The sequence below is a fragment of the Triticum urartu genome, chromosome 1A (genome assembly GCF_056163025.1).
Source record: "Triticum urartu cultivar PI428250 chromosome 1A, HENAU_Tu73, whole genome shotgun sequence".
Lineage (NCBI taxonomy): Eukaryota > Viridiplantae > Streptophyta > Magnoliopsida > Poales > Poaceae > Triticum > Triticum urartu.
In genome coordinates this window covers 197366252-197390645 of record NC_141873.1, presented here as the reverse complement: position 1 = coordinate 197390645, position 24394 = coordinate 197366252, and the positions used below count along the sequence as shown (strand labels likewise).

Sequence of the window (24394 nt, the reverse complement as noted above, 5' to 3'; positions counted from 1 at the left end):
TGTCCCCATTGGACATTCTACCGCTACCTCTACAAGAGCGCATCCACATGTACGCGAGTGTAGGAGCAAGCTATCTGAAGAAGGTGCATGAATATAAATGGCACACCATTGAGTTACAAGTACCACGCATCGTGACAAAGAACAACATCAACAAGCATCCTATGATATTCAACATTGGAGGTGTTGTGTGGCTAAACCTTCCCAAGGACCGCTTCCGCAACGAACGCAAGTCCAAGCTTCTACCTCGAGAAAATGGACCCTTCAAGGTGCTAGAATGCTACAACAATAACCTCTACAATATCAACATCCCACGCGCTAAGTACAACGTGAGCGATATCTTCAATGTCAAGGATCTCTCTCCCTACCATGGTGATGAGGATTTCGATCCGAGGTTGGATCTTTCCCAAGGTGAGATGACGCGGAACATCCTAGGGTCATCCCCATGGACCTACCGTCATCTCACCAGGTGCCAAGAGGATCGATGACACAAGCACGAGCTAGAGCTCTCGAAACCGAGGTGACATCTCTCCTTAGTGATATTCCTATAACACACTTGAGACATGGCTACTACCTAAAGCCACAATGCTATGTGTGCTTAGGTACCAAGAAGACCCTCTCGAGAATGCTCGCAAAGATGGACAAGTCCCCAAGTACAAGGATGAATAGGAATGACGGAAGGGATCGAAGACAGTTCCCAGGACCCGAACATCCGGCCCCTAGAGCATGCAACTCAACCGAAGTCCAGCAGCCGAAAGCTATAGGGCCCGGACATCCGGCCAAGGCCCTAGATATCAGGCCCGAGCCGCTCGGAGATCCAGCCCAGCCCCGGAAATCTGGAACTCCATCACATAACCTCACCGAAGCCGGCCTCCCAGGACATGTGGCACCCACTCAAAGGCCCGGACATCCGGCCCGATGCTCAGACATCCTGCCCCTTCTGTCTGCGCACAGTAAAGGGCTGAAGCCCATGCACCCCTCCTCCCGCTAGACAATATATACTCCTCCTCCTCCACAATTTTAGGGTTAGCATTGTGATAGATCATTTTGGAGATTAGAGCATTGCTCATCCACTTGTACCCCTACTCGACTGGAGATCGAGGCCTCCTAGGAGAAGATCCCCCAAGTGGATTCAAGACCCCGTCAAGGGAAGATTCCCTGGTGGATTCAAGCCCCCATCTCCACATCAATTGGGAAGAACTACCGATCTTTTGTATCGTCCTTTCTTGTGTTTGGATCATGGTCGTGGGTCAACACGATCACCTTTGGGGCCACAAGCCCCTTGTGGTTCGGCAAGGGGGGAGATGATGAGGACATCAATACCATTGTTACACCCACAGCCCCTACTGTTACATATACTGGACCAATTACTAGAGCTCGCGCACGCCAATTAAATTACCAGCTACTTGCGTTTCTTGGTAATGATTCTAATGTTCATGAGATTATGATGCTGCCTAAATTGGATACATTTGTTTTGCTTACAAATGAAGGGCCTAGCTTGGAGAAGGATGAACATTGGAGCAAGAACACGCATGGAGTTGATGGCATGCGCAAGGGGATTTGTTTAGTTAAAAGTTAGCCATTGCAACTTCGTGTACTTCGTTTGTGTCCAACGACCAGACCAAGACCGCTTACGGATCCCCACCATTATCAATACCTCATATATATTTGCAATATTCAGATTGCATTATCATATTCTTGCTCGTTCTTCGATTGCTTGCAGGAATAGACCTTCGTGGTCAGGCTGACCGTGCTTCCGACATCGTCAGTAACCTCAGGAGATTGGTTTAGCGATTGCTAAGGCGCAACGTCGTGCACGTTTGTAGTCGGATCGTCAAAGTCGTCTCCACCAAATCGATAGTTATCATCTCATCGAAAGATCGGGACACCCTTAGCCTCTATCAAGTGGTATCAGATTTCCGGGTTGCTCGGTGAGATTTTACAATTTTTCGTAGATTAGATCGAGTCTGTTCTTCATACCTACAGTCCACGAAAAAGCCACAAAAAAATTAGGGTTAGTTCATCATATCCGAACCAATCTGAGCCTTTGCATAATCTTTTTAGGGTTTTTGCTTTTTTGAATTTGCGGTTGCATCGTCGTGTCAAGTTGCTGGTCTTAGAGTCTAGTCTTTTAGAGTTTCGAGTTCTGGTCATAAGTTGTCACGCCGCCGCCGCACCATCATCATCGCCCATCTACCCCTTTTGCTTATCCGCCACCGCTCTGAATCCATATCCATATATCACCACCAATCCGTATCCATATACCACCACCAATCTCTATCCATATACCACCACCGCTACCATATACCACCACCGCTGCCATATACCACAACCATATATCCACCACCAATCCGAGTTCTTCTCATATTAGGTTTGTTCTTGAGATCAATCTAAATTCCGATTCATGTTTCCTTGCCTGCGTAGGTCTCAGAAAAAAAAATTCACGGGCAGTTTTTAGGCCAAAATTTTCACGGGAATTTTTTTTCCCTATCCTATTTTTAGGCTTTTCTGAGTCTTTTGAGCCACGTGCCATCATAGTGATTTTTTGTCGCACTTTTTCGTCGTCGCTGCCCTGATTTCCAAAAAAAAGTGAAAAAAAATTTCATGCCCATCCTATCAGTTTGACGAGGGAAGAGTTTTGAGACACTCGCCATTATAGTGGTTTTTCGCAAAAAGGAAGAGGAGCGCAAAAAAAAGGAGCGCAAAAAAAGAGCGAAAAAAAGATTTCCAGAGTGTGCTTTTCCCTTATTTACGTGCAGCGCCGTGATTTTGTTAGTGTTCTAGGCTCGCGTCTCTTGCACGGTCTAGCTTAGGACCAGCACAGTACCATCGTTGAGTGTTTATTCAACTTTGCATCTCTGAATTGATTATTGCTGACCCTTTTTGCTACCATACTATAAGCCTTCCCAGCTCCACATACATCTACGTCGTGCGTTTGACTCTCCCTGGCAATCGCTCTATCCAAGCTTTTGAGAGTTTTGACTACAACGGTTGCCGATCACCGCCTGCTGCTGGGTAAGAACTGGTAAGAATTTGAGATTTGCTTGACGGATTTGTGACACCCGCCACCACCACCACTTGTTAGTAGTCTGTAGGATCATATTCTTGTGTGTTTCTATTGCTGCTAACCATGCCAGGATCACAAGCCGACGAGACTGACTGGGAGAACTTGACGAACAAGGAGCTTCATGATACGTTTCAGCAAATGATGAGTGGACAGGTGCAGGATGTGATAAACAGATTTGAAGAGGCCATGGAGAAGATAGATGGCATGGAGAAGACGTTTGAAACAAAGCTCAATAACAAGTTTGCTGAATTGCTTTCGCGTTTTCCACGACCACCACCGGCTGCTCCTGCCGCACCTCTGCAACAACAGCAACAACACCGACTACCTCCACGTCGGGAAATAGCCCTCCGCCGAGCGAGTCGTGTCCCTCTTCAGTCGGGCCAAACTGCTGGTGCTACTGTTGATATTTCTGTGGCTCCTACTGCTGATGTGGAGGAGGATGATTATGTGGGAGATTATGAGGATGAGGTTGATCAAAATCAGAACTACATGACACCAACAGCACAGCAACCACCAGGTCGTCCACATGCAAATAATGGCAATGGTAGGGCTCACCCTCAGGTACGAGATCATGACCATCTCCCTAAACTAAAATTGAATATTCCACCATTTGAGGGTAGATATGTTCCTGATATATATCTTACTTGGGAGTTAGAAACTGAACAACGATTTACATGTTTACAATATCCCGAGGAGAGACGTGTTCCTGCTGCTGTTTGTGCTTTCACTAGTTTTGCATGTGTTTGGTGGTCTGAGCATTGTAGATTATATCCTATTCCGGCTACTTGGGCTGCTTTGAAAATTGCTATGCGTACTCGTTGGGTTGCACCATATTATCAACGTGAATTACTTCAAAAATTGCAGCGCTTAAGACAGGGAAAAAATTCTGTAGAAGAATATTATCAGGAATTACAAACTGGCATGATTAGATGTGGTATTGTTGAGGAGAATGAAGCTATGCTTGCCCGTTTTATGGGTGGATTAAATAGAGAGATTCAGACGATTCTAGAGTATAAGGAGTATACTAATATCACTCGTTTATTCCATCTTGCTTGTAAAGCTGAACGTGAAGTGCAGGATCGACAGGCATTGGCGCGGACTAACTTTTCTGCCTAATAATAAACCATCTACTGTTGTTTCTGAAATTAAATTGAAAAGTGCATGTTTACTTGCCACCAAATCTGATATTGATGAGCTAGATTTTAGCAAATCTGTTTGCTATGCTTTTGTGTGCAAAGAGGCATTATTTTCATTCGAGGACGTGCCTTCCTCTTTGCCCCCTGCTGTCACTAACATTTTGCAGGAGTTCGCTGACGTCTTTCCACAAGACGTGCCACCGAGATTACCACCTATTCGAGGGATTGAGCATCAAATTGACTTAATTCCCGGTGCTTCGCTACCCAACCGTGCACCATACCGTACCAATCCAGAGGAGACGAAGGAGATTATGCGTCAAGTACAAGAACTGCTCGACAAAGGTTATATACGCGAATCCCTTAGTCCTTGTGCTGTTCCTATCATTTTAGTGCCGAAAAAGGATGGTACGTCGCGTATGTGCGTTGATTGTAGAGGCATTAATAATATTACTATTCGTTATCATCATCCTATTCCTAGGTTAGATGATATGCTTGATAAATTGAGTGGCTCTACAATATTCTCCAAAGTTGATTTGCATAGTGGATACCATCAAATTCGTATGAAATTGGGAGATGAATGGAAAACAACATTTAAAACTAAGTTTGGATTATATGAGTGGTTAGTCATGCCTTTTGGGTTAACTAATGCACCTAGTACTTTCATGAGGTTAATGAACGAAGTTTTACGTGCTTTCATTGGAAAATTTGTGGTAGTTTACTTTGATGACATATTGATTTATAGCAAATCTTTGGAGGAACATTTGGAACATTTACGTGCTGTTTTTATTGCTCTACGTGATGCACGTTTGTTTGGAAACCTTGGAAAGTGCACCTTTTGCACCGACCGAGTATCTTTTCTTGGCTATGTTGTTACTCCACAGGGAATTGAAGTTGATAAAGCCAAGATTGAAGCTATTGAGAGTTGGCCGCAGCCCAAAACGGTCACACAAGTGAGGAGTTTCCTTGGCCTCGCTGGTTTCTATAGGCGTTTTGTGAGAGATTTCAGCACCATTGCTGCACCTCTCAACGAGCTTACAAAGAAGGATGTGCCTTTTGTTTGGGGTACCGCACAAGAAGAAGCCTTCACGGTACTGAAAGATAAGTTGACACATGCTCCTTTACTCCAACTTCCTAATTTCAATAAGACTATTGAGCTTGAATGTGATGCAAGTGGAATTGGATTAGGAGGTGTGTTATTACAAGATGGAAAACCTGTTGCATACTTTTCTGAAAAATTGAGTGGGCCTAGTCTGAACTATTCTACTTATGATAAAGAATTATATGCTCTTGTTCGGACCTTAGAAACATGGCAACATTATTAATGGCCCAAGGAATTTGTTATACATTCTGATCATGAATCTTTGAAACACATTAAAAGTCAAGCAAAACTGAACGTAGACATGCTAAATGGGTTGAATTCATTGAGACTTTCCCTTATGTCATTAAACACAAGAAGGGTAAAGAAAATGTTATTGCTGATGCCTTGTCTCGTCGTTATACTATGCTTTCGCAACTTGACTTTAAAATATTTGGTTTGGAGACCATCAAAGATCAATATGTTCATGATGCTGAATTTAAAGATGTATTGCAGAATTGTAACGAAGGGAGAACTTGGAACAAGTTCGTTCTTAACGATGGATTTGTGTTTCGTGCTAACAAGCTATGCATTCCAGCTAGCTCCGTTCGTCTTCTGTTGTTGCAGGAGGCGCATGGAGGAGGATTAATGGGACACTTTGGCGTCAAGAAGACGGAGGATATACTTGCTACACATTTCTTTTGGCCAAAGATGAGATGGGATGTTGAGCGTTTTGTTGCTCGCTGCACTACATGTCAAAGAGCTAAGTCACGACTCAATCCTCATGGTTTATATATGCCTTTGCCTGTACCTAGTGTTCCTTGGGAGGATATATCTATGGACTTTGATTTAGGTTTACCTCGAACAAAGAAGGGGAGGGATAGCATATTTGTTGTCGTGGATAGGTTCTCAAAAATGGCACACTTTATACCATGTCATAAAAGCGATGATGCTGTTAATGTTGCTGATTTGTTCTTTCGTGAAATTATTCGCTTACATGGTGTGCCAAATACTATTGTTTCAGATCATGATACTAAATTTCTTAGCCACTTTTGGAGATGTTTATGGGCTAAGCTGGGGACTAAGCTGCTTTTTAGTACTACTTGTCACCCCCAAACTGATGGACAAACTGAAGTAGTCAATAGAACATTGTCTACTATGCTTAGGGCTGTTTTGAACAATAACAAGAAAATGTGGGAAGAATGCTTGCCTCATATTGAATTTGCTTATAATCGTTCATTGCATTCTACTACTAAGATGTGCCCTTTTGAAAAGGTGTATGGTTTCCTACCTCGTGCACCTATTGATTTGTTGCCTCTTCCATCTTCAGAGAAGGTTAATTTTGATGCTAAAGAACGTTCTGAATTGATTTCAAAAATGCATGAGTTAACTAAGGAAAACATTGAGCGTATGAATGCTAAATATAAACTTGCTGGAGATAAGGGTAGAAAATATGTTGTGTTTGCGCCTGGAGATCTTGTTTGGTTACATTTGCGTAAAGATAGATTTCCTAATCTGCGCAAATCAAAGCTAATGCCACGTGCTGATGGTCCTTTTAAGGTGTTAGAGAAAATAAATGATAATGCATATAAACTTGAGCTACCTATAGATTTTGGGGTTAGTCCCACTTTTAACATTGCAGATTTGAAGCCTTATTTGGGTGAGGAAGATTCGCTTCCGTCGAGGACGACTTCATTTCAAGAAGGGGAGGATGATGAGGACATCAATACCATTGTTACACCCACAGCCCCTACTGTTACATATACTGGACCAATTACTAGAGCTCGCGCACGCCAATTAAATTACCAGGTACTTTCGTTTCTTGGTAATGATTCTAATGTTCATGAGATTATGATGCTGCCTAAATTGGATACATTTGTTTTGCTTACAAATGAAGGGCCTAGCTTGGAGAAGGATGAACATTGGAGCAAGAACACGCATGGAGTTGATGGCATGCGCAAGGGGATTTGTTTAGTTAAAAGTTAGCCATTGCAACTTCGTGTACTTCGTTTGTGTCCAACGACCAGACCAAGACCGCTTACGGATCCCCACCATTATCAATACCTCATATATATTTGCAATATTCAGATTGCTTTATCATATTCTTGCTCGTTCTTCGATTGCTTGCAGGAATAGACCTTCGTGGTCAGGCTGACCGTGCTTCCGGCATCGTCAGTAACCTCAGGAGATTGGTTTAGCGATTGCTAAGGCGCAACGTCGTGCACGTTTCTAGTCGGATCGTCAAAGTCGTCTCCACCAAATCGATAGTTATCATCTCATCGAAAGATCGGGACACCCTTAGCCTCTATCAGGAGATCACATTGCACAAAGAGCGGAGGTCATGAAACAACACAACAATAGTGACGTATGTGGTTTTTACCCAGGTTCGGGCCGCCATGAGGCATCAAACCTTACTCCTGCTTTAGTGGTTTGATGGAAGAACCCAATGAACATGCAGCATTCGAGCCCGACAAGATGGCCTCGGGGAGAGTAGCTACGCGCATACAAGTATGCAAGGGTCTGGATCCTTTTCCCTCTTGCCTTTGACCTCCTTTTATAGCTTAAGGTGTGACCATAGTGGCAAAACAGTCTTTACCTAGTGATTTGATAACTAACAGTGCTATCATACCTAACTCTGGCAGTTAGGACAAAGTGCATTAAATGTACTACTAGGTGTCATGATGAGGATGTAGCCCGGCAAGCGTGCCGTGCCCCTTAGTCATCTTCTGCTTATCTGCTTGACACGCCTCTGGCGGGTGACGTATGAAGGTAATCTGTCTCCTAAATGGCTGCCACGTGCTTAGTGGAAGCCACTTAATCACTTGGGGGTTCGACACCGCACGGATAACTAATTCGCGTCGTGGTGTGGTGGAGCGGTGGTGCCTTGGCAGGGAGATCTTCACTTGGCGGACCCGACAAGCCAACCGGGGATATCTTGGACTTGTCCTTGGGGTGGCCTCGACCCGGCCAGTCTCTCCAGACCAGCAAGGGAGGCTTTTCCAAGGTGATATCTTGATGTCTTGGTTTGTCTTGGTCTTCTTGATCCGCTTTTTGATCTCTCAAAGAGCTGCTTCTCTGGCTTGGCCTTGCTTTATATGTTGATTCAGGGAAACAAACATAAATGTCTGTTGTATCGATAGGAGCCCCCAGGTGGAGACTAAGGCATAGCCTAGTGGTGGGAAGGGGTTGATGCCTTCCCACCCACCCAGGTTCAAGGCATGGTACTTGCAATTCGGGTTTGTTGCACAAATTATACTGTAGGGGCCTCCCTTACAGTCTTTTTTGTCAAGAAAAATAGGAGCCCCTAGGCCTGGCCCAAACGTGCCGCAGAGCATTGTTGGGGTAGGACCCAACAAGTACATAGGCGAAAACTTTAGTCGAGCCGCGATGGTTTCCCCTTTTCCTTAACCCGTGTGTGAGTCAATTTCTGGTTTTCCCGTGCATCATGCGGGACAACATGGGGTTGCCCACGTAATGGCCCGTGGCTGTCGATGTTCACGGGGAGGTAACTGCCATTTTACTCGTCCCACTGCTCCTGCCATTTCCACCACGTACGCTGCATGTATTGCACAGAGTTGGTGGCGGATGTGTAGGGCACGGTAATGAGAGCCATGGTAGAAAGCCATGTGCCACACATAGGCGCAGGAGGGCGGTCTTGATTCTGTGCGCCATCAGCGACGCAGGGGAGCTGAATTGGTGGAGTGGGGCGGTTGCCTCCTAGGTGAGGAGCCATCCCCCGGCCACGTTTGCCTATAAAACGGGCATGGGCGAGGTGCTCACTCGCACACATCTCCTTCTTCTTCCTCTAGCATCCTTCTTTCACCACGGCGAGGGGAAGAGGACGTGGTGGTGCTCCAGTAGTGGCGATGAGGGCCTCTTCTCGGCAGCGCCTCCCTCCCATGCTGGTGATGCAGGGGCGGAATCCGATGCCCGTGGTGGTGGCACAAAACGAGGGAGTGACCGTTGTGGCGCATGGGGCCAAGAAGGACGTGGCGGTGCTCCGATTGCCCCTCCTCTAGTTGACCTGGGACTGAACGATGGCCACGCCGGGGACCAGCCGCTGAAGTTCATCATCAAGCTGCACGGCCCTCCGCGCAGCCGTCTTCGGCTTCCAACTCCCTTCGCCAGGGCGATGGAGGTAGAACAGCCGCCTGGACTGAGTCTACACATGAGGTGCTGCTACAACGGCAGCATGCGGGGGGACGTCGAGTTCCCTGCGCCTCATGTCATGATTCTCTGACATGGCTGGAAAACTTTTGCTTGTGCCCATAGCTTGGCAGCGAGGCATGTTCTCCGTTTTAACTTAATGGACGCCACCCTACTCTCTCTGAAGTTCTTCGGGCATTCGGGTGCTCGCTAGGGTGCTGCACGGGGAGCTCGACCAATGACAAAAGCTCCTCCTCAAGCGGCAGCAATGAAGAGGACAATGACGGCGATGAAGATGGTGCCGAGTAGGAGGGCGACGGCTTTGATTCGGGCTAAACTCCAGCCGCACCGTCACCATCTGCAAGGCATTAATGGCACCAACATCTGCACCTGCGTCTTCTTCCCCCAGCAGAGCGATTTGCCGGGGAGTTCGGTGTGGATGCCTCCGTCTCCTCCTGCAGTCTTGTAGCTAGGCCTCGGTAGGCTTCCTCGTGGGCTCCAACTTCGTCCGCCCTGCCGATGTCCACCCTGCCACGCCCCGCTGGTCCTGGCGGTGGTGGCCAGGGCATTGCCTAGCCGCTCCCTCCATCCATCTCCTTCGTCTGCGCTCTCCCAATCTTCACAGGCTGCGTCCCGCGGGCCCTAATGCGGTCAGGCTGGGCTTCATCCCAGGCACTCCTTTTGCCCTCTTCGCCTCCCACTTTAGCCCCAAGGAGGAGAGTGACTAGAAAGGGATTACAGGGCACTTATCTTTTTTCAATCTAAAACATGAAGGCACTTGCCAAATTTTAGTCTTAAATATGTAATCTCTTTTCTCCATATATGTACTTTGTTTGGTTTGTACTTGTTTATCCGTGTATTGATGAAAAAAGACATGTTTGCCGGGTCCTTGTGCATGTATTATGTCCATGCATAGGAGGAACTCCTCTATGCTTCCTAACCGAAGTAACCCTCGAATCAAAGGATGGGAGCACAAATGTCTCGAAGGTGACAAGGCACAAGTTTTTCCTTTACAGAGGCATACTATGGATATCTTAAAGGGAACTTATCTATTTGGCTTGTTGGGGCTCGATATGTAAACTTGTTTCCAGTCCTCCTTTTTGGGATTGTGTCCATGGCACAGGTCCAATAGTTAGTACGGAGGGAAAACATAGCAGTATATGATCCTCTCTAAATGATCATGGCAAATTCATGCTAAACTAAACATGTATGTGTAGGATCGAAAGTATGTCTAGAGGGGGGGTGATTAGACTACTTGACAAAATAAAAATCTAGCCTTTTCCCAATTTAAAGTCTTGGCAGATTTTAGCAACTTATCACAAGTCTAGCAATCAACCTACACATGCAATTCTAAGAGTATAGCAGCGGCATGTAAATCTTTGCATATGAAGGTAAAGGGGAGGACTTTGGAGGGAGCAAACGCAATGTAGACACAGATTTTTGGCGTAGTTCCGATAGGTGGTGCTATCGTACATCCATGTTGACGGAGACTTCAAGCCATGAAGGGTAATGGTTGCGCGAGACCACGGAGGGCTCCACCCATGAAGGGTCCACGAAGAAGCAACCTTGTCTGTCCCACCATGGCCATCGCCCACGAAGGACTTGCCTCACTTGGGTAGATCTTCACAAAGTAGGCGATCTCCATGCCCTTACAAACTCCTTGGTTCTACTCCACAATCTTGACAGAGGCTCCCAAGTGACACCTAACCAATCTAGGAGACACCACTCTCAAAAAGGTAATAGGTGGTGTGTTGATGATGAACTCCTTGCTCTTGTGCTTCAAATGATAGTCTGACCAAGGTAATAGGTGGTGTGTTGATGATGAACTCCTTGCTCTTGTGCTTCAAATGATAGTCTGACCAAAACTCAACTTTCTCTCACAAATTTGTATATGGTGGAAAGAGGATTTGAGTGGAAAGCAACTTGGGAAGGTTGGAGATCAAGATTCTTGTGGTTGGATTGGAATGTCTTGGTCTCAACACATGAGTAGGTGGTTCTCTCTCATAAAATGAGTAGTGGAAGTGTAGACACGTTCTGATGGCTCTCTCTCAAATGGTGAGTAGGGTGGAGGGGTATATATAGCCGCCATAGAAAATCTAACCGTTATACACAATTTGCCAAACTCGGTGGGACCGAATAGTGAAACTCGGTCAGACCGATATGGTTCAAAATGGGAACGTTAGGCTTTTCGGTGGGACCGACATGATCAACACGGTGGGACCGATGCGTTATGGTTAGGGCATAACTTGATCTCGGTTTGACCGATTACTTCAACTTAGTGAGACCGATTTCAGTAATAAGCAAACAGAGAGTTGGTCAGGCAACTTTGGTGGAACTGATCGCTCATTTCGGTGAGACCAAAATACTATGAAAAGGAAATAGAGAGTTTGCATTGTGAACTCGGTGGGACCGATCGCTCATCTCGGTTGGACCAAAATGTTATGAACTAAACAGAGAGTTTGCAATCCCATCTCAGTGAGACCGAGATCCCTATCGGTGAGACCGAATTGATTAGGATTTCTGGCTATGGATATGTCAAATGAACTCGGTTGCGCCGGATAGATGAACACATTGGGGCCGAGTTTGACTTTAGGTTTAGGACATATGTGGAAATGAGGAAGTGGTTGAGGGATTTCGGATCATATCACTAAGCATTTTGAGCAAGCAAGCTGTAACGCCCCAAAACCGGAGCTTCAGATGCCTTCCAGGGTTTCTAGGTTTCATTGTGTGATTTGTTTGGTTCGTTACATCATGTGCATTGCATCATGTCATCATGCCATCATCTCATAAATCTTTTGCAGCTCAACTAAATAAATTGCACGGATCTTCGGTCCATTTAAATCAGGGAATTCACATGGTAATTCTCTTTATAACATATCCTCCCAATATTAGGGAGCTAAATAAAAATATTCCATTCATTTGGATTCACCGCAAACACACTTGCAAAATATCCCAATGCCTTTGTTATCTTAATTCTTGGTCTGCAACATTGCCATATATTCTTTCATCATATTCCGGAGCTCCACCAAAGAACCCGAACATTTTTGGCCACACCGAACCTAGTCCCAATTCAAAACCATTTGAATTATATTCAAATGAATTTGAATTTAATTCCTGCAATCTTACCACTTCTATTTTTCTGTGGTCATGTTTATTTTTTATGAGTCTAGGAAAATTGTCCTCCTGCTCAAACTCTTTTCCCTAACCCCCCTTCTTTTTCCACTCTCTCTATTTCGTTTCGTTTAAAGTAGAAAGAGAGGAGAGGGAGAGCCCAATCCAGCAAGCCCAGCTGACCCCTCCTCTCTACTGGGCCGGCCCCAAGCCCACCTAACGCTGCTAACCCTAGGCCGAGCGAAACCCTCTCCTGGTCGATCCCCTCCTTGTTCGGTCGTTCCCACCAGCGCCGCCAATCTCTTCTTTTCCTCCTCTCGCTCTCTTCCTCCTGCGTGCTCTTCTGTCCAACCTCTCCTCGTCCAGGAGCTCGTCCATCCTCGCGCCAGAGGCTTCCCTGCCGACCTCGTCGACCGCGCGGCTGCCTGCAAGCTCCGTCCAGCGAGGCCGCGCGCCCGTTCCCCATCTCTTTCCCCTCTCCTTGCTCGCGCACCGGAGAGGAGCCCCCTGCGCCAGTTCCTCCCGCGAGCTGCGCGTCCTCCTCCAGCCAGTCGCCGCCCAGTGCCTGGTCTCCATGGTTGCGCCCGTTGCCGTCGGCCGACCCCGTTGCTACCTGTCGCACGCATGCACGTAGAAGAGGATCTCCTCACCTGCGACCCATCCAGTTGCCGCGCTACCATCAGGCGTGTCCTCCTTGCGCCCGAAGCTCTTGCTTCTCTCTGTCGTGCCCAACCGCTTCTTTGCCTCTGTAGCTCCCGTCTTTGGTCAGGCATGATCTTTCTGGACCACACCATCTTGCCTCCTCGCGCGCCCGTGGTCCTCCAGAGGCCTGCGCTGCCTCGCCCGCCTATCAGGAAAGCCGTGGCAGCCGCCCCATGGAGTTCCATTGGCCCTGTTCCTGTCGGGAACCAGACGAGCCCCGTGTCTGCTTCCTGCCACTATCCACCACCATCGCCTCCTTGCTGCTGCCCAACCGAGGCCTTGTGATGCTTCGTTTCATATCAAAAGACCATCAAGACCAGCAACACCCCGACTCCGAACGCCAAGTACTACTACAAACCCGAAGAATTCGGATGCATCAAGTCCCTAAGGAGACCCGTTTTTCGTCAAGTTTGACTACCCGTATCATCAAGTACCACTACAGCCGGAGACCTCGGACACGCGAAGTACCCCTTCGAGCTATCAATACCGCAAGCGCCAAGTTCCACGACGTCCCAAGTACCGTGAGAACGTTTGTACCTCTACCGTCGCCGTGGATCCGACAAGTACCCCTACAACAAGTGTACCTCTACCGTCATCTTCGGAATCGCTAAGAACATCAAGCACCCCTTCGAGATGACGAGACCGACAAGTTCAAATGCCCCAAGTACCTCTCCGAAAACGAGACGTATACCGCTACTGTCGTAAGAATCGAGACCGACAAGTCCGAAGAAGCAAGTACCACTCCGAACCATGTACGACGACCATCACCGAAGACCCGTGTAACGCAAACGTCAAGTTCAACTACCGTCGCGTGAACTGCTACTTCCCACTACGACACCGTGAACAACTACTTCCCCTTTGACACGTGTACCCCTACCGCCGAACTCGATCCGTTCCGATAATGCACGCTTCAAAGGTATAACCCCGAGACAACGTCCGTGAACAAATGTTTGCGATGTTTGAGATGCTCGTGTTTGCACGGTGTCCAGATTGTCACTCATTTCCTTGTCACCAACTCATGGGACACCCGGAATCCGGGAGCGCCCCAACATCTTTTGCACGCATCCGCGCACTTCTCCTTTGCATCGGTATCTCAATCGAGTTACCGGAACCGGAACGCTGCTGTGGCACCATTTTCGTGATCGTTGCCGTGGCACCCCTTTCGTTTCCACCACGATGACAAATGCTTCATAATGCTCTTGTCAACTTTTAATAAAAATTGCATAAACTTGTTCATGTCACCCGCATCATGATAACAACAATTAAAAATGCTTAAAATTGTTGTTGCATTAAATTGCTAATGCATATGGGGATTTACCGGATTTGTTGTTTGTTATATCCGGCCCCATTTAAATTGTTTAAATGGTATAGTTTTGTTATGCTTCACCTCTTGCCATGTTAACCAACATTTAATATTGTTGAGTACCTAACCGGGAGAGAACTAAATAATTGATGTGGTGTTCCGTCAATATGCAACCCGTTGCATATTGAGCTCCACCTGGTTTGTAGTTTTGGTTGTTGCACTTTGCCATGCCATGCCTCTTTAATCCGGACATGCATCATACTTGGTTGTGCATCATGCCATGTTTATGTGTTGATTGTTTACTATGATGTTTGCTTCTTTTCCGGTGTTGCTTCTTCGGGTTAGTTCCGATAACATCGCGTTTGTGAGGACCCGTTCGTCTACGTCCGTTTGTCTTCTTCAGGGACTCGTTCTTCTTCCTTGCGGGATTTCAGGCAAGATGACCATACCCTCGAAATCACTTCTATCTTTGCTTGCTAGTTGCTCCCTCTTTTGCTATGCCTATGCTGCAATACCTACCACTTGCTTATCGTCCCTCCCATATTGTTGAAGCAAGCCTCTAACCCACCTTTGTCCTAGCAAACCATCGTTTGGCTATGTTACCGCTTTGCTTAGCCCCTCTTATAGCGTTGTTAGTTGCAGGTGAAGATTGAAGTTTGTTCCTTGTTGGAACATGGAGATGTTGTTCCTTGTTGGAACATGTTTACTTGTTGAGATATCACAATACCTCTTATTTAATTAATGCATCTATATACTTGGTAAAGGGTGGAAGGCTCGGCCTTATGCCTGGTGTTTTGTTCCACTCTTGGCGCCCTAGTTTCCGTCATATCGGTGTTATGTTCCCGGATTTTGCGTTCCTTACGCGGTTGGGTTATAATGGGAACCCCTTAACAGTTTGCCTTGAATAAAACTCTTCCAGCAAGGCCCAACATTGGTTTTACCATTCGCCACCTAGCCTTTTTCTTTCCCTTGGGTAGGCCTGCCCAAGGGTCATCGTTATTAAACCCCCGGGCCAGTGCTCCTCTGAGTGTTGGTCCAAACTGAGCGATGTCCGGAGCTACCAGGGGCAGCTCTGGGCTGGCCCACCCGACGTCTGGCTCATCCGGTGTGCCCTGAGAACGAGATATGTGCAGCTCCTATCTGGGTGGCTTTACTAATTTTGTTTTACCATTGTCGAAATGTCTTGTAACCGGGATTCCGAGTCTGATCGGGTCTTCCCGCTAGAAGGAATATCCTTCGTTGACCATGAGAGCTTGTGATGGGCTAAGTTGGGACACCCCTGCAGGGTTTTGAACTTTTGAAAGCCATGCTCGCGGTTATGGGAAGATGGGAATTTGTTAATGTCCGGTTGTAGAAAACCTGAAGTTGACCTTAATTAAAATACATCAACCGCGTGTGTAACCGTGATGGTCTCTTTCCGGCGGAGTCCGAGAAGTGAACACGGTGTTGGGGTTATGCTTGACGTAGGTTGTTCTAGGATCACCTCTCGATCATAGTTTCTCGATCACGCTTTGCCTTCTCTTCTCGCGCTCATTTGCGTATGTTTAGCCACCATATATGCTAGTCGCTTGCTGCAGCTCCACCTCATACCTTTTACCCTTCCTATAAGCTTAAATAGTCTTGATCACGAGGGTGTGAGATTGCTGAGTCCCTGTGACTCACAGATACTTCCAAAAACCAGTTTGCAGGTGCCGATGTTACCGAGCAGGTGACGCAACCAAGCTCAAGGAGGAGCTCGATGAAGATCTTGTCCTTTGTGTTGTGTCGTTCTAGTTGATCAGTAGTGGAGCCCAGTCGGGACGATCGGGGATCTGTGTAGCTTTTCGGGTAGTCTTCTTTTATTTTGGTTCCGTAGTTGGACCTTGATTGTATCTGATTGATGTAATGCTTTATTCATGTAATTGTGTGAAGTGGCGATTGTAAGCCAACTATGTATCTCTTTCCCTGATGTATTACATGGGTTGTGTGAAGATTACCTCACTTGCGACACTGCTTTCAATGCGGTTACGCCTCTAAGTCGTGCTTCGACACGTGGGAGATATAGCTGCATCGTGGGCGTTACAAGTTTGTATCAGAGCCTTCCCCGACCTTAGGAGCCCCCTGCTTGATTGAATTGCTGGCGTTATTGAGTCTAGAAATGTTTTGAGTCATTTAGGAATAATATATATCGAAGACTTAGGACTTCTTTTTACTCCTCTGTCCCTTCGTCACTCTGCTGTGGGATCCTGACATAGAGTTTTGACTCTTCTCTTCTCAAATTTCACTAAAAAAAATTTAGGATCACGCGGGTATCCTGGAATCGTTCCGATGGTTTTGTGACGAGAACATTGTTCTTGGTTCCTCCTGTCATTTAGGGGTTGTGGACGTGTCCCGGGGAGTTGAGCTCTGAGGTGTTGTCGTCACAATCTTATCGTTGCAGTTCTGGAATACCTGAGTTTAGTTTCGCCGACATCGAAAATCTCTTTTATGCAGTTGTTGGTGAGATAACCTTGACGCCACCCAGTACTAGGGCGGGAGTTCGGGAGTATTTCCATAACTCGTATAACGGATGCCTTTCGAAGGTTGAGGTAGACGATTTCCGAAGGTTTCTTGGTTATGTGTTGAAGGATGGATACAGCTGGATGTAGGATTTGCTAGTTTTGGGTGAGATATTATGCTTCCCCTGTATCCCCAACACCTGATTGCATAACCGGAAAGGTCCGGGACTTTCATAGGTGGGAATTCAAGTAGCTCTTAGGATATCTTTCCGACAGATGTATGATATGAAATTGGGGTTCGACGTCTAGTGGTCCGCCTATCCACGATTGGTTTTACAGTGGTCTCGTTGTGTCTTAAAGTGTCCTTGGCTATGCCGACTCGGGGACGCTTCATATGTCATGTGCACTGCCTTGAACATGATGGTGCTGTACGATCGAGCCCGTGTAGGCCCCACCACGAAAACTTCAGACGAAATCTCTATCATATGTTTGTTCCGGCTTATTGTGCAAGCCAATCCTTTGTTTTTGTTTTGAGTTTGTGGTATTCGAGTTGCTTCGAAGTTAAATGTTGATTCCATACCTTTCCCAAGTGGTGTTCTCATATTCCTATGTGAATACTAATCCCTCATGATAATCAAGATTGCCATGTCAATCCTTTTTCAACCGGCGTGTCTCTCTTCAAGTGGATCCGATCATTTCAACATTCGCAAGATCCAATCTCAGTTTTTCATCAACGTTGTTCGTTTCATCCGTCTTCAAGTTGACTTTGTTTTCCCTCCCTCCCATCCTTTTTCTTCAAGGACTCATATATCTTCATAAAATATTCATTTTATTCTTGTGAAGTCTCTCCATTCTTTTCCGTTAATGTTCTTACCCGGTGATGCTCATGAAGATTTTGACGGAGCTTCTAGTTCACCATTATTCATTCTTTTTGTTCTCCGGTGGAACCAAGTCAAGCTTTGTGGATCATACCCTTTTTCCTCGTTTCAAATACATTCTCATGCTGGTGCACCTCATAATCATTCACTTCTCGCTATTTAATTGTTCCAGAGTGCTCAAGATATCTCGAAGATTCGTGTTTTCCACTCTGCTTTCGTTCAAGCTCTTTTCGAGGATGTTATCTCATTCAAGCCATTTAAATTCAACCGGTGCTATCTCCTTTTCAAGTTATCGTTCTACGGTGTTTCTTTTGAGCGGGCCCTAACCCACAGGTCTTTTCCCAGGATCTTACCTAACTCTTCTTATTTTTCCGGAGCTTCCCAAATTCTTTTCTCAAGTTTTACGTAAGAATGAAGCATCATCAGTCAAGTGCCTTTCTCCAAGATCTTTCAGATTCTTTTCATTGTTGGTTCAACTTTTCCATTCTTCATTCCGGAGTGCCTCTACAATTTTGTTGGTGTTTCTCATCGTCATTCTTAGATTTTGAAGACCGAAGAAGATTTTTTTTCTCTCAAATCTTGCTCCATTCTCTTCAAGATTCATGATTCTAGCTTGTTGCCATCCTCTTATAATTATTTTTGATTGTGGGAATTCTTTTCACCTATCCGGAGCAATTCAAGAGTCTTCTCAGTTTGATTATACGGAGTCCATCATTTCAGGTTTTTCATTCTCAGCTTCCAGTTATCATTCTCCAATCTTACGGTGCATCATTCAATATTCTCTAATCAGTTTGTGATCCCTTCATTCACTTGTATCTAAATTCTCTCAAGTATCCTCGTTCATTTCATAATTCTTCCCGGTGTTCCTTTATCTTTCCTTCGGTCATTTTAATCCTTACGGTGGTTCGTGCAAGAGTTCTCGTCATTCGTTATCATATCAATTCATTCGTTCATTCAAATCCTAACGGTGTTTCGTTGAAGACCTTCTCAAGTTTGCGACATATCTATCTTAAATCCTTTCTACGAGATTAAGTAGTATGCCAGTTACATTGCTTGTCATCTATTTGAATTGGTGAAGGATACGCATAATGTAATTCTTATTCTAGTTTCATCAAGTTTATTCAATTTCTTTTCCGGAGTGGTTCATGGCATCACATTCTCAGTTCAAGATGCTTATCTTTTCTTTTCCCGGAGTTCCAAATTCTCTCAATTATCTCGTCGCAGAGCTTCATCCAAACAACTTCTCTTTCTTTTCGTTATCCTTTTGTTACCGGAGTTCTTCATGAAGGTTCTACATGATGGTGCATCAAGTATTTATTTCCTTCTCGAAGTTGTCATCGAGATTCTTTTCTAAGGAGCTCAAGTATTCTTCATCTTGCAATCCGGAGTGAAATTCTTCCTTCCGTATCAATAGAGGTGGTATTATATCATTCTTCATAATTTGAGTTCATGTTTCATGATTCACATGTTGTCAAGAATGAGGTATTTAAACCCATCATTTTCTTCATTGGTATTATCTTGGGTTGTATTTCACCTAAAGCTTTCCTTTAAGGATTGTCGCTCTCATGGTGTTTATCAATGATCCAAGTTCTTCATTTATCCTCCCGGTGACATAGTTTCTCATCTCCTTGTTCTTTCCAATCAAATCTATTCCGTGAGTGGCAAGTTGTCACCTCATATTTTTGATATGTATTCCATAAGACCATATCAAGTTTATTCTTTTCGTTGTTGGTGTCCCAACAACTCCGCTCGACCCGTCTCCTAAGGATGCCTTCTCAAGCTCTTTTGTGGCATAAGATGACATTTTCTTCTCCATTCTCCTATTTCAATGATCTAACTTCTATTCTTTTCTTCCGGAGGCATTGTTATGTTTCTCTCTTCAACCATCTTTTCGTTTTGTCAGGATCGTGTTCTTTTCATGCCTATCTATTTAACTGGAGTGTTGAACCATTTTGCTCAAGTTCTTCATTTTATCAAGCCTTGCATATCTTTTCAACCGGAGTGCTGTTCGAAGCTGTTCTCCCTTGTTCCTCTTTTCTAACGGAGTGTTTTCAGCTTCGTCATCTTCGTCATCTTCGTTGTATTCTTTTTCTCGAAATGGCTTAACCTTTGCAAGGTTCTTTGGTCTCACTCGTTTGTCAAAGAAGCATCTTAGTTTTACCTCTCCTCTTTCTCTTCCGTTGTCCCTCCGGTGCCATTCTAGATCTCGGGATGAGATCCTCTCGTAGTGGTGGAGTGTTGTAACGCCCCAAGACCGGAGCTTCAGATGCCTTCCAGGGTTTCCGGGTTTCATCGTGTGATTTGTTTGGTTCGTTGCATCATGTGCATTGCATCATGTCATCATGCCATCATCTCATAAATCTTTTGCAACTCAACTAAATAAATTGCATGGATCTTCGGTCCATTCAAATCGAGGGAATTCACACGGTAATTCTCTTTATAACATATCCTCCCAATATTAGGGAGCTAAATAAAAATATTCCATTCGTTTAGATTCACCGCAAACACACTTGCAAAATATCACAATGCCTTTGTTATCTTAATTCTTGGTCTCCAACATTGCCATATATTCTTTCATCATATTCCGGAGCTCCACCAAAGAACCTGAACATTTTTGGCCACACCGAACCTAGTCCCAATTCAAAACCATTTGAATTATATTCAAATGAATTTGAATTTAATTCCTACAATCTGGCCACTTCTATTTTTCTGTGGTCATGTTTATTTTTTATGAGTCTAGGAAAATTGTCCTCCTGCTCAAACTCTTTTCCCTAACCCCCCTTCTTTTTCCTCTCTCTCTATTTCATTTCGTTTAAAGTAGAAAGAGAGGAGAGGGAGAGCCCAATCCAGCAAGCCCAGCTGACCCCTCCTCTCTACTGGGCCGGCCCCAAGCCCAACTAACGCTGCTAACCCTAGGCCCGAGCGAAACCCTCTCCTGGTCGATCCCCTCCTCATTCGGTCGTTCCCACCAGCGCAGCCAACCTCTTCTTTTCCTCCTCTCGCTCTCTTCCTCCTGCGTGCTCTTCTGTCCAACCTCTCCTCGTCCAGGAGCTCGTCCATCCTCGCGCCAGAGGCTTCCCTTCCGACCTCGTCGACCGCGCGGCTGCCTGCAAGCTCCGTCCAGCGAGGCCCCATGTCCGTTCCCCATCTCTTTCCCCTCTCCTCGCTCGCGCACCGGAGAGGAGCCCCCCGCGCCAGTTCCTCCCGCGAGCTGCGCGTCCTCCTCCAGCCAGTCGCCGCCCAGTGCCTGGTCTCCATGGTTGTGCCCGTTGCCGTCAGCCGACCCCATTGCTACCCGTCGCATGCATGCACGCAGAAGAGGATCTCCTCGCCTGCGACCACTTCGGTTGCCGTGCTACCATCAGGCGTGTCCTCCTTGCACCCGAAGCTCTTGCTTCTCTCTGTCGCGCCCAACCGCTTGTTTGCCTCTGTAGCTCCCGTCTTTGGTCGGGCATGATCCTTCTGGACCGCACCATCTTGCCTCCTTGCGCGCCCGTGGTCCTCCAGAGGCCCGCGCTGCCTCGCCCGCCTATCAGGAAAGCCATGGCTGCCGCCCCATGGAGTTCCACTGGCCCCGATCCTGTTGGGAACCAGACGAGTCCCGTGTCTGCTTCCTCCCACTGTCCACCACCATCGCCTCCTTGCTGCTGCCCAACCAAGGCCTTGTGATGCTTCGTTTCGTATCAAAAGACCATCAAGACCGGCAAGACACCGACTCCGAACGCCAAGTACTACTACAAACCCAAAGAATTCGGATGCATCAAGTCCCCGAGGAGACCTATTTTTCGTCAAGTTCAACTACCCGTATCATCAAGTACCACTACAGCCGGAGACCTCGGGCACGCCAAGTACCCCTTCGAGCTATCAATACCGCAAGCGCCAAGTTCCACGATGTCCCATGTACCATGAGAACATTTGTACCTCTACTGTCGCCGTGGATCCGACAAGTACCCCTACAACAAGTGTACCTCTACCGTCGTCTTCGGAATCGCTAAGAACATCAAGAACCCCTTCGAGATGATGAGACCGACAAGTTCAAATGACCCCATGTACCTCTCCGAAAACGAGACGTACACCGCTACCGTCGCAAGAATCGAGACCGAAAAGTCCGAAGAAGCAAGTACCACTCCGAACCATGTACAACGACCGTCGCCGAAGACCCGTGTAACGCAAACGTCAAGTTCAACTACCGTTGCGTGAACCGCTACTTCCCACGACGACCCCATGAACAACTACTTCCCCTTCGACACGTGTACCCCTACCGCCGAACTCGATCCGTTCCGAATGCTTGCGATGTTTGAGATGCTCGTGTTTGCACCTTGTCCAAATTGTCACTCGTTTCCCTGACACCAACTCGTGGGACACCCGGAATCTGGGAGCGCCCCAGCATCTTTTGCACGCATCCGCACACTTCTCCTTTGCATTGGTATCTCAATCGAGTTACCGGTACCGGAATGCTGCCATGGCACCGTTTTCGTGATCGTTGCCGTGGCACCCCTTTCGTTTCCGCCACGATGACAAATGCTTCATAATGCTCTTGTCAACTTTTAATAAAAATTGCATAAACTTGTTCATGTCATCCGCATCATGATAACAACAATTAAAAATGCTTAAAATTGTTGTTGCATTAAATTGCTAATGCATATGGGGATTTACCGGATTTGTTGTTTGTTATATCCGGCCCCATTTAAATTGTTTAAATGGTATAGTTTTGTTATGCTTCACCTCTTGCCATGTTAACGAACATTTAATATTGTTGAGTACCTAACCGGGAGAGAACTAAATAATTGATGTGGTGTTCCATCAATATGCAACCCGTTGCATATTGAGCTCCACTTAATTTGTAGTTTTGGTTGTTGCACTTTGCCATGCCATGCCTCTTTAATCTGGACATGCATCATACTTGGTTGTGCATCATGCCATGTTTATGTGTTGGTTGTTTACTATGTTGTTTGCTTCTTTTCCGGTGTTGCTTCTTCGGGTTAGTTCTGATAACGTCGCGTTTGTGAGGACCCGTTCATCTATGTCTGTTTGTCTTCTTCAGGGAGTCGTTCTTCTTCCTTGCGGGATTTCAGGCAAGATGACCATACCCTCGAAATCACTTCTATCTTTGCTTGCTAGTTGCTCGCTCTTTTTCTATGCCTATGCTGCGATACCTACCACTTGCTTATCATGCCTCCCATATTGTTGAACCAAGCCTCTAACCCACCTTTGTCCTAGCAAACCGTTGTTTGGCTATGTTACCGCTTTGCTCAGCCCCTCTTATAGCGTTGTTTGTTGCAGGTGAAGATTGAAGTTTGTTCCTTGTTGGAACATGGAGATGTTGTTCCTTGTTGGAACATGTTTACTTGTTGGGATATCACAATACCTCTTATTTAATTAATGCATCTATATACTTGGTAAAGGGTGGAAGGCTCGGCCTTAGGCCTGGTGTTTTGTTCCACTCTTGCCGCCCTAGTTTCCGTCATATTGGTGTTATGTTCCCGGATTTTGCGTTCCTTACGCGGTTGGGTTATAATGGGAACCCCTTGAAAGTTCGCCCTGAAAAAAACTCTTCCAGCAAGGCCCAACATTGGTTTTACCATTCGCCACCTAGCCTTTTTCTTTCCCTTGGGTAAGCCTGCCTAAGGGTCATCGTTATTAAACCCCCGGGCCAGTGCTCCTATGAGTGTTGATCCAAACTGAGCGATGTCTGGAGCTACCAGGGGCAACTCTGGGCTGGCCTACCCGACGTCTGGCTCATCCGGTGTGCCCTGAGAACGAGATATGTGCAGCTCCTATCGGGATTTGTTGACCCATCTGGGTGGCTTTGCTGGTCTTGTTTACCATTGTCGAAATGTCTTGTAACCGGGATTCCGACTCTGATCGGGTCTTCCCGCTAGAAGGAATATCCTTCGTTGACCGTGAGAGCTTGTGATGGGCTAAGTTGGGACACCCCTGCAGGGTTTTGAACTTTCGAAAGCCGTGCCCGCGGTTATGGGAAGATGGGAATTTGTTAATGTCCGGTTGTAGAAAACTTGAAGTTGACCTTAATTAAAATACATCAACCGCGTGTGTAACCGTGATGGTCTCTTTCCGGCGGAGTCCGGGAAGTGAACACGGTGTTGGAGTTATGCTTGACGTAGGTTGTTCTAGGATCACCTCTTGATCATAGTTTCTCGACCGCGCTTTGCCTTCTCTTCTCGCTCTCATTTGCGTATGTTTAGCCACCATATATGCTAGTCGCTTGCTGCAGCTCCACCTCATACCTTTTACGCTTCCTATAAGCTTAAATAGTCTTGATCGCGAGGATGTGAGATTGCTGAGTCTCCGTGACTCACAGATACTTCCAAAACCAGTTTGCAGGTGCCGATGTTACCGAGCAGGTGACGCAACCAAGCTCAAGGAGGAGCTCGATGAAGATCTTGTCCTTTGTGTTGTGTCGTTCTAGTTGATCAGTAGTGGATCCTAGTCGGGACGATCGGGGATCTGTGTAGCTTTTGGGGTAGTCTTCTTTTACATT

General features: G+C 46.3%; 1 pseudogene; it reads left to right on the top strand.

Annotated features, from left to right (window-relative positions):
* The first annotated feature begins 21449 nt into the window (after positions 1-21449).
* On the top strand, positions 21450-22092 carry LOC147990583 (uncharacterized; annotated as a pseudogene).
* The last annotated feature ends 2302 nt before the right edge of the window (positions 22093-24394 follow it).